We start from the raw sequence: 13,544 nt of genomic DNA, 5'->3' as shown, positions 1-13,544 counted from the left end.
TTGGTAAAATTGTAAGGACATTTTCAGTCTCAACAGAAAATGGGTTACGAAAAAGCTGTATGTCCTGTTCATAGAGATGAAGCTCTTTGAATCTAAATTGAAACTCCTTTTGCAACAATTCTAGTGAAGCCAGACATGTTTCCTTTGGGAATGCAAACCAATGGTTTGTTTGCTGACAGGTTTTGAGTTGTTGGGAGATGACTGAAGTTTTCCTCCTGTACTTGTTTGATGAGAAGGCCTAATTTTACTTCAAATGCTTTCACATGCGATGCCATATCACAGATGAGCTTCCCCTTGCCTTGAAGTTGCAGATTGAAACTGTTGAGTAGCTCTGATGTATCTGTCAGAAAGGCAAGGTGCCATTTCCATTCTGCATCATTGAGCTCTGGTACTTCTTGGTTTTTTCAAAGTAGAAAAGCTGTAATCTGCGGAAGTAAGTCATAGAAACGTTTCAAAACTCTCCCTCTACTCAGCCAATGGACTTCTGTGTGGTACAGAACATCTTCATGGGCAGCATTTACCTCAGATAGAAATTCCTGAAATTGTCTGTGGTTTAGTGTATGAGTTCTAATGTAATTAACACAAGATACCACAATTTTCATAACAGAGTCCCACTTCAGTGATTTACAACACAGGGCTTGTTGGTGGATGAGGCAGTGTATGGCAATTGGTTGAGGATGGTTATGTTTGTCCATCTCTTGTGTAATGTGAGCAATTACTCCTCTCTTAGACCCCACCATGCTAGGAGCACCATCAGTTGTTACACTGACTAGTTTAACCCAGTCCAGCTCCAAACCATTCACAGTTTGGCAAACCTTTTCAAATACATCCACTCCTGTGGTTGTACCTTTGACACTTTGCAGTGCAGCAAGCTCTTCTGTGACTTCAAAATACTCATTTGTCCCACGCATATAAATGAGAAGTTGGGCAGAATCACGAACATCATTGCTTTCTTCGAGTGCCAAGGAAAAATAGCAAAGTTTCTTTGCAGAGTTTTGCAAATGGTACAGCAAATTTTCTCCCATTTCTTCAATCCTTCGTGTCATTGTAACTCCTGAAAGGCTCACTGTACTAAATAAAACGGCCTTCTCTGGACACATCTCTTTGGCAACAGAAATAAGGCATTCTTTAACAAATTCTCCCTCCATAAATGGTTTGCCATTGCACGCTATTAGCTTGGCAACTTGAAAACTTGCCCGCAGTGAGGAAGTATTTAACTGCTTCTGCTTCACAAAAGTATTTTGCTGAGTCGTCAGTGTATGTTTCAGTTGTAATATTTTATCTTTTCTCACTTCTCCAACCAAACAATCATATTTATCTTTATGTTGAGTTTGATAGTGGCATCGCAAATTGTATTCTTTGAACACAGCAACTATATTCTGGCATATCAGACACACAGCTTTTTCTTTGTACTGCATAGAAAAGTAATCATAAGTCCACTGTTCTTTGAATATCGTACACTCGCCGTCAAATTTTCTTTTTCTTGACATTGTTTTCTAGGGATTCCAAACTGATATTAGTGAAATACAAATATGTGTGTATATATACACACAGTGTATGAACCCCCATTAGTCCCTGATGTGAACACTTACCCCTTGCAGGCTTTTCTAAGCAGACCAGCTCAGTCCCTGATAGTTTAGTTATATCTCCCTATAAAACGCCCAAATTGATATGTTCAGAATCAGCATGTGAACACTGAAAAGGAATTGCAAAATGCATATAAAATTTTCAATGTAACCCCTTTAAAATGCTTCAGCATCGAACCCCTAATTTTCCACATGGGCAATTGAGCACCGAACCCCTAACCTCCAAACCACCGCCCACCCCCTAACTTTGATTTCAGCACCCCCATAGAGGTCACCCACAGCCCAATTGGGCAGAACCCCCCATCTGGCAAAAATTTATTTCTATGGCACTTTTGACTGGCCTTTGGCAGTGGAAGGAGTAGAGGAAAACCTCACTGACAGGCAGGCACAGCACACAGACACCACGTTGCCTGGGGGTGGAGCAGGCGCCTTTTTACATCATATAGTCACCCACATGTGGTACTCCTCACCACACGGTGTCCGGCACCCTCCAGTGATGTCATCAGCAACGCGCGCGCCAAGCGCCAGGAGCAAGGGCACATCAGTGTCCCTCTCGATACCACCCTCACACCCACCTTCCCAGCACACAACATGCCATGGGCGGAGGCGGTTGACGTCATCCCTGAGAAACCGTGACACTGTGCTCACTGCTGGCAGGCCGGATCAGACTCCTCTGCGGGCCGCATGTGGCCCGCGGGCCGTAGTTTGAAGACCCCTGCCCTAAGACATACTACAAGGAGAAACAGCCAAGAAATACTGAAAAGTGAACTGGAGAAACTCTGGAAAAGCAGAGATGAGAACTCAAGTGTTTGAGAGCCTTGAAGGTAATCTAGCAGGAGTTCCAGGCAAGGTGCCATGATTGCTGGAGCCTCAGAGGGCAGGAGAGGTGGCTTGGTTCAGCATATTCTCTTTGGAAACTCTCCAGAGTAAGTACTGCTTTCAGAGTCTACCTGAAAAGACAACAATGGGTCGTGATGTTTACTTTTTCCTGAGAACCAGGATTGGTTGATTTTAGTTTGACAAAAATAAGTGCCCAAGAGCTAATACAGGGGTTAAGGCAAATGCTGACTCGATTTTACCCCTGGCACTACAACCCCACCTCCTGTGTTCTTGTTTTTTGTGTTTTTTTTTAATAGTTTTTTATTTTATCCCTTCTCATTCACCATTTGCTTAATGGAATTCTTTTTCAAAGTCTAACTTTTCCCTAAAGCCCCCTTTCTCTTCAACCACTTCTGTGATCTTTAGGAATTTTCATCTCATTTCTGGGTGTGGGATCCACTCTACATTCTGTATTCCAAGTGCCTGTGTGCTGAGATTTTACTTCTGTTTTGTTTCCAATCCAAATTAATTATTTTTTTCAGTTTTCATCCAGATGTTTGATATTATGTAAACACAGCTGTGAGTGTTCCTGAACTGCTGATAGATGTCCACTAGTGAAACCCTTTCAAATTATATATAATGATGCTCTGGGCCTATTTATATCTGTGTCACAGTCTCTGGCTTGAGTTTTGGCTGTAAGATTAAGATGAAAAGAAAGTGAAAGGTTCACGTGTGTCTGTGATTTGCCTAATGAAAGACTCCTGATATTTGAAAATACTCAAGGGCTTGACATCATTTGCTCTGAATGCTGTCATATCTTCTGTAACGTGTTGTTTTAGGGTTTGAATACTTTTGTACCTGTGTACCTCTGCAACCAAATAAATATGGTGAAGCTGTACCCTAAGCATGATGTTACTTGTTCTTAGGAGGTAATTAGAGTGATCTGAGGTCATGAAGTTGGGACCCTTGTGATTAGTGTCCTTGCAAGAGACACAAGGATATTCCCCCGACTGCCACTGCTTCTCACACTATTGCATAAGGAAGAGAGTATGTGAGCACAGAGAAGACAGATCTGCAAGCCTGGCACCCTCATCTCAAACTTGTGGGCTCTAGAATCATATTAAGACCTATTGTCTAAAGAGCCTCTTATTAGGGCAGCCTGAGCACAGAGACACAGGAATCTAGATCTGCTGATCCAAGGAGCATAAGATCACTGTGATCTCAAGTACTCAGTATGTTCTTCTTAAACCTAGCCCAAAGTTTTTCACCTAGTGTGGGCTGATGACTTACTTGAATCCATCTACATATAGTGAAAGGGACTTTGTATAATGTCTGAAACGGGCCAGAAAAGACCATGTAGTTTTAGCCTGGTTCTCTGAACACTCAATTTCTTTTTACAAAAATTCTAACCACCCTGTGGCCCTCACATGTAGAGGAAGTACTGACCCACAGGTGTAACTATATGTGTGAACATTTCTGTCTCCTCAGCAGCCAAATCAATCCCAGGTGTGCATGGAAAGATGGCCCCCATTGTCCAGTTTTTGCTGACCCCAACATAAAGGAGCAGAAACCAGCCATAGTATCATGTCCAAATTCCTGTGCCACAACACTGAAACTAAACTAAAATGGCAGCAGTAAGCTGATAAGTTTGCTTTGTAATGTAAAACAGTAACTTAGATGTACACTGAAAATCCCATGTCCTGAGTAAACAGTTAGACACTGCAAGCCCACCTTACTTGGATCTCTCTTAAGCATCCCTCAGGTGTCATTTTTGGTGCAATTGGCAGGATGAGAGAGATATTGTTGATGATGAGCAGACGCTATTCTTAACTTGGAGCTAGGAAAAATGTATGTGCTGGAAGCAACTGGTATCTAGCAAACACTTTGGATCTGTCACTGTTTAGCTTTTCCTGCTTTGGCTTCTACGATGCTTGGGACTGGCTTTATCACAATCTTTAACAATTGATCTTATCTCTTATCTATTTTGTAAATCCTTAAAATCTTTAGAGCAAAGCAAGTGCCCCCACACTATACTGTTGCTCCACCCCCCAAGTTTTCTTGCTTTGCAAATGAGGAAACTGAAGCCGAGTCAGCTAAGTTGGAACACTGAGATTCAAAATTTATTCCCAGGGCTAGAGAGATAGCACAGCCATAAGGCGTTTACCTTGCATAGCCGATTCAGGATAGACACTGGTTTGAATCCCGGCATCCCATATGTGCCTGCTGGGAGTGAGTTTTGAGCACAGAGCCAGGAGTAACCCCTGAGCATCGCAGATGTCACCCAAAACAAAACAAAACAAAAAATCCATTCCCTTTGTGGACGGTTGTAGTGGTGTTGGAGGAGTGGCAACTTGGATGACCACTTCTCCAGTAACTTCAATCCTGTTCCAGTTAACTCCTGAGAAGATGCAGTTCTTGGATGCAGATTTGTGTCCAGGCTTGGAGTTCCATGCAGAACTCTGAAGGAGAAGCCTGTGAGGGTCAGCATGCTACACAGCTTTGGACTGCTGAGCTCTGGCTTCCAGTACTGGCTCTCTCTTTTGACTTTACTCTGGTCACAGCCTTAGCACTGTGCCCAGACACCTCTGGAACAAAACACAGCACCATCCAGGCAGCTCCCAGCAAACTTCTCTCACTTCTAAGACTGAGGCTGTGGAAAGGTGCTTTCTTCCGGGGTCTCACTGACAGGCCATGTTTGACTTTTCTCCTCAAGTATGTCTGGGAACTGAAGAAATGTGTTCTTGGTACTGAAAAATCACTCCCATTAGCCTGCTGAGTCATATGAGCAGGCATACATACTCCCATGGTCTTCTGGCAGGGTAGTGCATTTTGCTGTTTTTCTCATAAGCTGCTTATGGTGCTGACACCCTTTTAGCTTTGATGTTCTTTGCCAGGCAGTGCTTGGAAGCACCAGGGTAAAGAACCCTTGAGCTATGGTAAGAACTGATTCCTGTGTTCTAGCCACAACTTCTGTATGTCTGGGTGACGTGACTAAGATTTCTCTAAAGACTTGTGTATTGACCAAGTTGCTGTTGGAATTATTCTTGAGGGAGCTTCCATGTAGCTCATTCATGGGTAAAGGCCAAGTGAACCAGGTAGTCCTTTAATTCTTCCATCAGTGGAGACTCATACCATCAAATTCAAAGGAAGTTTTTAAAGCTTGCGTCTCCTACTGACATATCCCAAAATGAAGTCAAATAGCTTCAAGTAGGTCCATGGGAGTGGCAGGGGAGCTACTTCCACTCAGCTCTGCAGTCTATACATGACTTAGTCCCCAGCCAACTGGAAATGTGAATGACCTTCACCTACCAGCAAATGGATGGAGTGTGGGAGTTTACTCCTTTTTTCCCCTCACTAATTTACTCTCTCTCTTCATCATTTATTCAATCATTAATTCCCTCCCTCCCTCATTCATTCCCTACTTCACTCCCTCTGTTGTCATTTAATCTCTCATTCATTCCCACCTTCATTCATTCACCCCTTATTCATCATTAAATCCCTCACTCAGTCAGACACTCCTTTATTCACTCACTCATTCATTCTCTCCCCAGGCTACATATATGTGTAGTGATGATATGATAGTTGAACGCAAACTTGTCTTGTTTTTTCAAGATTCCCTCTCACAAAGTCACCAGCAACTCGAGATCCTCAGAAAATATGTATATGTGTATATATTTTTTCCAGAGGTAAGGTTTGGGTCAAACTCAGCATTGCTTCGCTCTTACTTCTGGCTCTATGCTCAAGCGTTACTCCTTGGTAGTGCTTGAGGGATTATTTGTGTTGTTGAGATTGAACCAGGGACAACTGCATATAATACAAGTACTTTACTTGCTGTACTGTCTCTCAAGCCCCAAGAAAGGCTTTGAATCAAGAATTATAGCAGAGATGGAGAACTCTGAAGCTCCTAGACTCTATCAGTCACTGACCCATGTGTCTGTCTGGGTCATGATCTGGACAGTCCTCCTGCTTCTTCAGCAGAAAGCTCAACCATGAAGGTTGAGTAAGACTAGAGTAAGACTGGTTCTTGGGGTTCCCTGATTTCTAGTTTAAAAAAAGTCTGCATTTGATTCTTTTCCCAGTATCAAAGGGCTTGTTACCCCATTCAATGCCTTGTTTATTACATCAAACTTTTTTTTTGTTTTTTGTTTTTGTTTTGTTTTGTTTTTTGGGCCACACCTGGCGGTACTCAGGGGTTACTCCTGGCTGTCTGCTCAGAAATAGCTCCTGGCAGGCATGGGGGACCATATGGGACACCGGGATTCGAACCAACCACCTTTGGTCCTGGATCGGCTGCTTGCAAGGCAAACGCCGCTGTGCTATCTCTCCGGGCCCTCATCAAACTTTTACAAATGATTTCTGCATAACTAATGATGCCCTGGCCCCTCTGTCCAGGAGTGCTTGCCTTCCCCTGCAGGGCCCATCAAGTCTACACTCTGGGATGAGTGTGCAATCCCTGGACTGCTGAGGTCCAAGGTGTGGTAAAGTCTTCATTAGCCAGAGAAAGAAGATGGTGGGCTGCATGCAAGAGAAGCAGCCATGCAATATTACTGATTCCTTTAAAACAGAAGAGTAAAAAGTAAATAAAAGCAGAACTGTTTTATTCAAGATGACATAAAAGTTGCACATAGAATAAAACATTTTGGACTAGAGCAGTAGTTGATTATAAAGATTTTATACTTCAACTTTAAACTTAAACCTGTAATAGTACAATGGGAAGGGTACTTGCTATGCACATTACTGATCCGGGTTTGATCCCCAACTCCTATCTAGGTGTGTTGGCTGAGTACAGAGCCAAAGGTAAGAGAACTTACCTTTGAGAACTTACCTCTGAGAACTACCAGGTATGCCCCAAAAAACAAATAAACAAAGTAACAAAAACCACAATAACAACAACCCCAACAAACATGCTTTCATATAATATGAAACTGCAAATAATTCTTTAGTGAACTGTTGGGTGTGGGGTTTTGGATTTGTTTGGAGATTTGTTGTTGTTAAAAAATTTCCATATTTCCCTGACTTGCTTTTTGAGTTGTTTCCAGGAGGGTTTGGAGCTCCTGTGGAATTGTTTTAGTCTGTTTTCACTCCAGATGTGAGGCAGATGAAAAAGCTGGCTTCTGCTTGCAGGAGGAATGAGAAAAGCAGAACTGTGCCCTTTTGCCCTTACCCTGGTCAAAGGCAGCTTTAAAAGCATTGTTTGACTTTGGTAAAGTTCAGACTCCATCTTCATGCCTGCTCAGGGCCTGCAGGAGTCTCCTGACAGGATAGATGATGATCCCACCCTCCCCAGGGCACTGTAGGACATCATTTCTTCACTTGTCATGGGTGTTTTGAAATGGGCCTAAAAGTCACTCTCTGCTGCAATTTTTCCCTCAATAACCTGGTATGGTAATACAGAGTATGTTTTTTGGAGTTTGTTCCTTTAATGGCTTCTTCATGCACTTTTGAGGGGATGGTAGTAATACGGGAAGCTCCCAGCAGTAAAGGCTCAGATATCAACAGTAAAATAGAGATTGAGAGACTGTCCACTCCCTGCTTTCTAGGTGAAATCCCGAAGCTCACTTCCTGCCATCTTCTCAGTTCCCATAGCCCAATGAAGCCCTGGGGTGTGGCAGCCAGGGGATCTCCTTAGCTTTTAGCTAAGGCCCATTTTCTCTCCATTTCCTCTGAGGAAGCTCAGCCATATCCTGAATTCCTTGGGGGTAGTGGTGAATGAGGTTCAGGGACATCCCTGAGGACTTTAGGAGCTCAGAGAGCTGGTCAGCTTTCTGTCAGGTCCAACCCCTTGTTCCCATCGTTCTTTCCTTCTAACCTATACCTCAGTTCTCCACGGTCCATGGGGTGGTCCCTCCTTGCACTTGAACTGCCTGTGGAACCCTGACCTCCAACTGGTTCCAGGGCCAGATGCCTTTTTTCCCCTCTAAGCTCATAACTTCTTCTGGACCCTGAAAAGCTCCATCATCCCCACTCTCTGCTCAAGCTGAAGCTGCCATGGTTATCTTTGTTTCTCCTTCCTCTCTGTGTCCTGTGTTAGAAAACTAAGTCCAGTCTTCACCAAAGATCTCTTATACTTTTTTCTTTATTTTTGGTATTTGGGCCACACCTAGCAGTGCTCAGGGACCTCCTGGGCCACACCTGGCCATGTTTCAGGGGACCATGTAATGCAAGGAATCCCACCACTGTATTGTCTCCCAATGCCTACTCTGTGTCTTTTTTTTAAAGTAAAAACAGGTTTTCAAGAGAAAGTGTGGGTTTCTCCAACGACAGAGAGAACCCCAGTATGTATCCTAGTGTTAAAGTATGGAAGTATGAGAGTACACATCCAAAGACAGGGGAGATGCAGGGAACAAGTGCCTGGACTGGCAAAACATATGTGCTCCCCTAGGTATCTTTTAGGATTTCCTGACTTCCCAAGAAGCTCTGACATGTCTTTTTTTTTTTTTTTACTTCCAATGCTTTGTTTTTGTTGCCTTCATTTAAAATAGGTGTAGAGATGCTGAAATATGAATATAATATGAATATAATAAAATAATAAAATATGAATATAATATGAATATAATAAAATATGAATATAAGAGAAATCTTAGGAACATAGTGTTACTAGGAAACTAAAAAGGTTTGGCATTCTTTCAAGACAATTTTTATGCTGTCACTATAGATTGTTTCTGAGGTTTTGCCAAACTGAATTTTTTCCTATGGCCAGTCTTCTTTTGGCCCCTTTCCCTTCACAAATGGCCAAGCCTCATCATCCACGCCAACATCTTTTCTACTGATTTGAGGCAGAAAACAGGAATTTCAAGAGTGCTTCTCATTCCATGGGAGGTGAAGATTTACGTGGGATATTTGGGGCTATGTTTTTAAATTTTGGTTTTGATCACAAAAATGTTCAAAGAAGAACATTTTGGTGGCAACTTGCATCATACACAGTAAAGGCGAGTCCTTAGACTCAGGCTGATGGCTTTTGTCCATGTTTGAGCCATAGGATGGTGGAAGGGTTGGTAAAAATGAGTGGAAGAGGTACTCTTCCTGGTTTCCTTCCTAATAACAATGGGTGTCCTGACAGAATTCTCTAGTCCTGGGGTTTGGACAAATACTACTGACTTCTCTCAGTTAAGGAAACTGGGAAGCTGAGGTCATGCTGCTGGTTCCCTCCTTCTGACAGGCAGTAGGCAGAGTTCTCACTGAAGCCAGCATGGCAGAGAAAACAAACATTCATCCTCTCAGGAGCTTTGGTTCAAGGTCTCACCCAAGCTGATTCATCCCACAAAGGCCTTTGAGTCTTTCTGTTTGTTTGTGGGCCACATCAATGTTACTCAGGTTTATTCCTAGTTCTGTACTCAGGAATTACTCTTGGTGAGCTCAGGGAACTGTTTGGGATTAAATTTAGTGAGTTGCATGCCAGGCATAGGCCCTACCCACTGTACTATCTCTCCAGCCACTAAGGTCCTCCATTTTATTTCCATGTCAGTGGAGGGGTTAGGGCTTCAGTATAAAAATCTGGGGATGGGGTATTGCTGCAGGCGTCTTGCATGTCAGCATCTCTAGTGGGGACAAAACCCTTCACGAGAGGGAAGCAGGAGCATGGGCAGCCAAATATGAAATAGTGAAACCCCCCAAAATAAATTGTATGGGGACCCATGTCTTCAATAGAAGTGAGACAAGTTTATTCTAAAGGGTAAAGGGACAGTCATATCATGAAGGGAATGCCCACCTTTGTTTCTTTTCATAGTACAGAAACTATCAATGTACATTGTTTGATTTTAAACAATTTGATTTTAAAACAAATACACATGGCTTTAGGTTGTTTGTAATCTCAGAGTTCAGTTAAGAGCCAGAGGATAAAAGGAAGGCTAATTTCTTACATATCAAAGTAGTTCCTGGCCCTAGGTGTCATTACTGATGTAAATTAAGGGATAGCAAGAATCCTGGTTTCCTTCCTAATAACAAATATCCTTAACCTAAGGGAATATTAGTCTAACTGGGGGCTAAGACCAACTTTCTATGATCTGGTTATAGAAAGAGATAAAACTTATATGAAAGGGGTACAGAATTATATCTAGTAAATTCAATAGCCTATTTCTAAAATGGCCAAACCTGTTTGTTAGCAGGTATTCAAAGTGACAGGGAAAGTCCCTGAGGCAAAGTCATCCTGCTGTGGTGTTCAAAGACAAGGAGAGAAGACATTGTCTTAAAGATGCTGTTTTGACTTGGTCTTTAGAAGTAAATAGGCTGACAGAAAGAGGCCAAGCCTGTCTTATTTGGTGCAGAAATTTTTCTGGGAAAAGGAATTTGATAGAGGCCCTATTTTGGCCTGTAATATTACAAGGGAGAGAATGTGCCAAATAACAAGAAATTGTATGTAATGTCACTATCATGTTATGAATTAAAGAAATATTGCCAGTAATTCACATAGGGGGTATAATTAACGTCCATCAATGGCCTGCTGGCTAAAATATTTCTTGGGGGAAATATCAGCTCACTGCTCCAGGAAAATCATATTAGATACATCTGGCAGGCCAATTTTCCCCTAAAATGGAGGTATCTATGATACGGCATGGCAGGTATGACATATTTCTGTCCATACAGAACATTTCGTGACCAAGGAAATGAAAATGCCAACATTGTTTCTTGTGACAGAAAAGATATGGGACTAAATACGGAAATAGTATCCCCAAGGGAAGTCAACCCCGCCTCCACCAACCTTGGCGCCTCCACCAACCTTGGCGAATGCCCCTCCCTTAAGGAAGTCATCACTACCTCGACCTCACCAATAACTCGTTTTACCTTGGCGGATGTCCCGCCCTTAAGGAAGTCCCGCCTTTACCCCTACCTCACCAATGATTCGTGTTACCGTAGCAGAAGTCCAGCTCTCAAGGACTCTCCTTCCCCTCCCACTTCCCATCTTATATAAGGAGGGACCAACGGAACCACGAGGTCTTTGTCCCTGTCCTATTCTGGGCACACATTGACCCTGGCCATTCCGAATGGTCAGTATTAAAGCACTTTTTAGAGCATTTTCTGGGACCTCGGCCTCTTCATTTCTCTGCATCGGGCAACTAGATTAGGACGCCCAGACCTTTCATTGGCGAGCCAGCCAGGAGTCCTCATCCTGCCTGGAACAGAGCTGTGAACAGGCGGCCTGGTGAGTTCTGATGTGTGTGTGTGTGTGAGTGCGCTTTGCTTTGTGTCTGTCTTAGTCTAAGATTATGTTGTATTCTGTGACCAGTGGGAAGCAGATTTTGTGGTGGCTTAGTGGCTGAGGTTATGAGTTCCCTACTCGACGTGGAAACCGAGTAGTAGCAGACTTTGTATCACAGGAGGGTGAGAGTCCCTCGCGTGACTAAGGGATCTCCCACTTGATGTGTATTCCGGGTGTGGGGTCCCCACTTGATGCGTATTCCAAGTGGCGAGGGGAGCTGACGAGCTCTAATACTGCTATAGGTCACGACCCTGGTGGTACCCCCAGGGGATCAGTAAGAGCAGCGGGAAAATGTTCCCGGGCTGCTGGGAGAGATTGCCTGTGATTTGTGGAGCTCAAAAACAAAACAAAACAAAACAAACAAAAAACAACAAAAAACTTGGTTATTGGCATTGCTGTCTGTCTTGGGTTTATTGTTGGTATTTACAGTCGAGAATTAATTTGTGAATTTTACAGTTGTGACTCTCGATGTTCATTTGACTCCCCTCTGACTGCCTCCTTTGTCTGTCCGCCTTTGTGGCGATTCTACGAGTTTGATTCCTTCCCATTTTCTTTTCCTATGATTGTATTTCAAATTGCACTTCTCTGGGTTGCTTGCCCTTCATATTGTCATAGGCTCTGGAATATTTTTCCTCCTAGTGATTTGCTGAATTAGCCACTGTGATAGATAACTTCAAACTCTCTAAAATGAGGCAAAGTCAATCCACCCCACTTACTCTGACACTAGAACATTGGGCAGAAATTACTTGAACGCATTTGTTTGGGTTGTTCCAGTGTGGCGCCACTGTCTGTCTGTTTGTTTTTTTTGTCTGTGTGTTCTATGTTTTTCTTTGGTCTGACCATGGAAAGAAACTCTAGGGACATGGCGGAGGGTGTTGGAAATCGCAAACCCCAGATTTCTCAATGGCCATCGGGAATAAATTTTCCCTGGAGAATTTCTGGACTTTGCGATTGCCCAACTTTCCTGTCATGTGTTCAGGCCAAAAAGAAATGAAAGCAACTGGCCGTTTTTTTTTCCTAGCTGAAGAAAAAAAAAAGAAAAAGAAAAAGGTGCTTTTTAAACTCTCCAGCCTGAAGGAATTCACTACGCCCCCAGGGCAGACTATTGTCCTCCCAAACTCACCTGGCTGGGAAATGTGGGTGTAGGCAAAGAAATCCCAGTGGGTCATTTACATATCAAAGAAAAATCTAGCTAATGGTTTGGAAGTCAGGAAAAAATTTTGAGCATTTAAATTTCTAACTTAAAGGTTTCTTAAAAAAAAAAGAGGATGTTGCAGATTATTGTGGTTGTTTTTATTTGTTTGTTTGTTTGTTTTTCAGTGCACGTGGAGGTTTTTTAGCAGCAGAACCACTCCCAAAGGATGAGTGGAGAAGTTTAAAAAAAAAGAAGAAGGAGAAGAGAAGGAGCCGGATGGTAGGGCATTTGCCTTGCATGCAGAAAGGAAAGTGGTGCAAAAGAAATAAAAAATGTGTACTAGGAAAAATCTGTATAATCAAACTAAATGATTATTGATATGTTTCTAGGTTAACAAAAAAAAAGTGTAAATGTTTTTGAGCATGTTCTGCCAGAAGTAGTGAGCATTCATTCTTTCTGGTTTTCAGAATTAATTTGTGTAACGTGAATTGCTGGTGTCTTCTGCCTGTAAACCAAGGTCAGAAAATTAAGTGAATTTCTATATGTAGAATTAAGCATGATTAAAATATTATTTTGCAATTTTTCATTATTTGTTACCAAGAACATTAATATTTGTATCACAGGAGGCTTTGTAAAAATGGTCATGGTTTTAAGAAAAAATATATGAAAGATTTCGTTGTAGAAAAAGATTCTAGAATTATCTGAGTAATTTAAGTAATATTTGCTTCTTCTCTTCTCCTAGAACCTTTTAGTACCATTTTATGTCACGGCATCATGTTGCTTTGCACAAGATACAAGCAGATGGCTT

The sequence above is a fragment of the Suncus etruscus genome, chromosome 1 (genome assembly GCF_024139225.1).
Source record: "Suncus etruscus isolate mSunEtr1 chromosome 1, mSunEtr1.pri.cur, whole genome shotgun sequence".
Lineage (NCBI taxonomy): Eukaryota > Metazoa > Chordata > Mammalia > Eulipotyphla > Soricidae > Suncus > Suncus etruscus.
The sequence above is the reverse complement of the archived record's forward strand: the minus strand, read 5'-3'. Positions refer to the sequence as shown.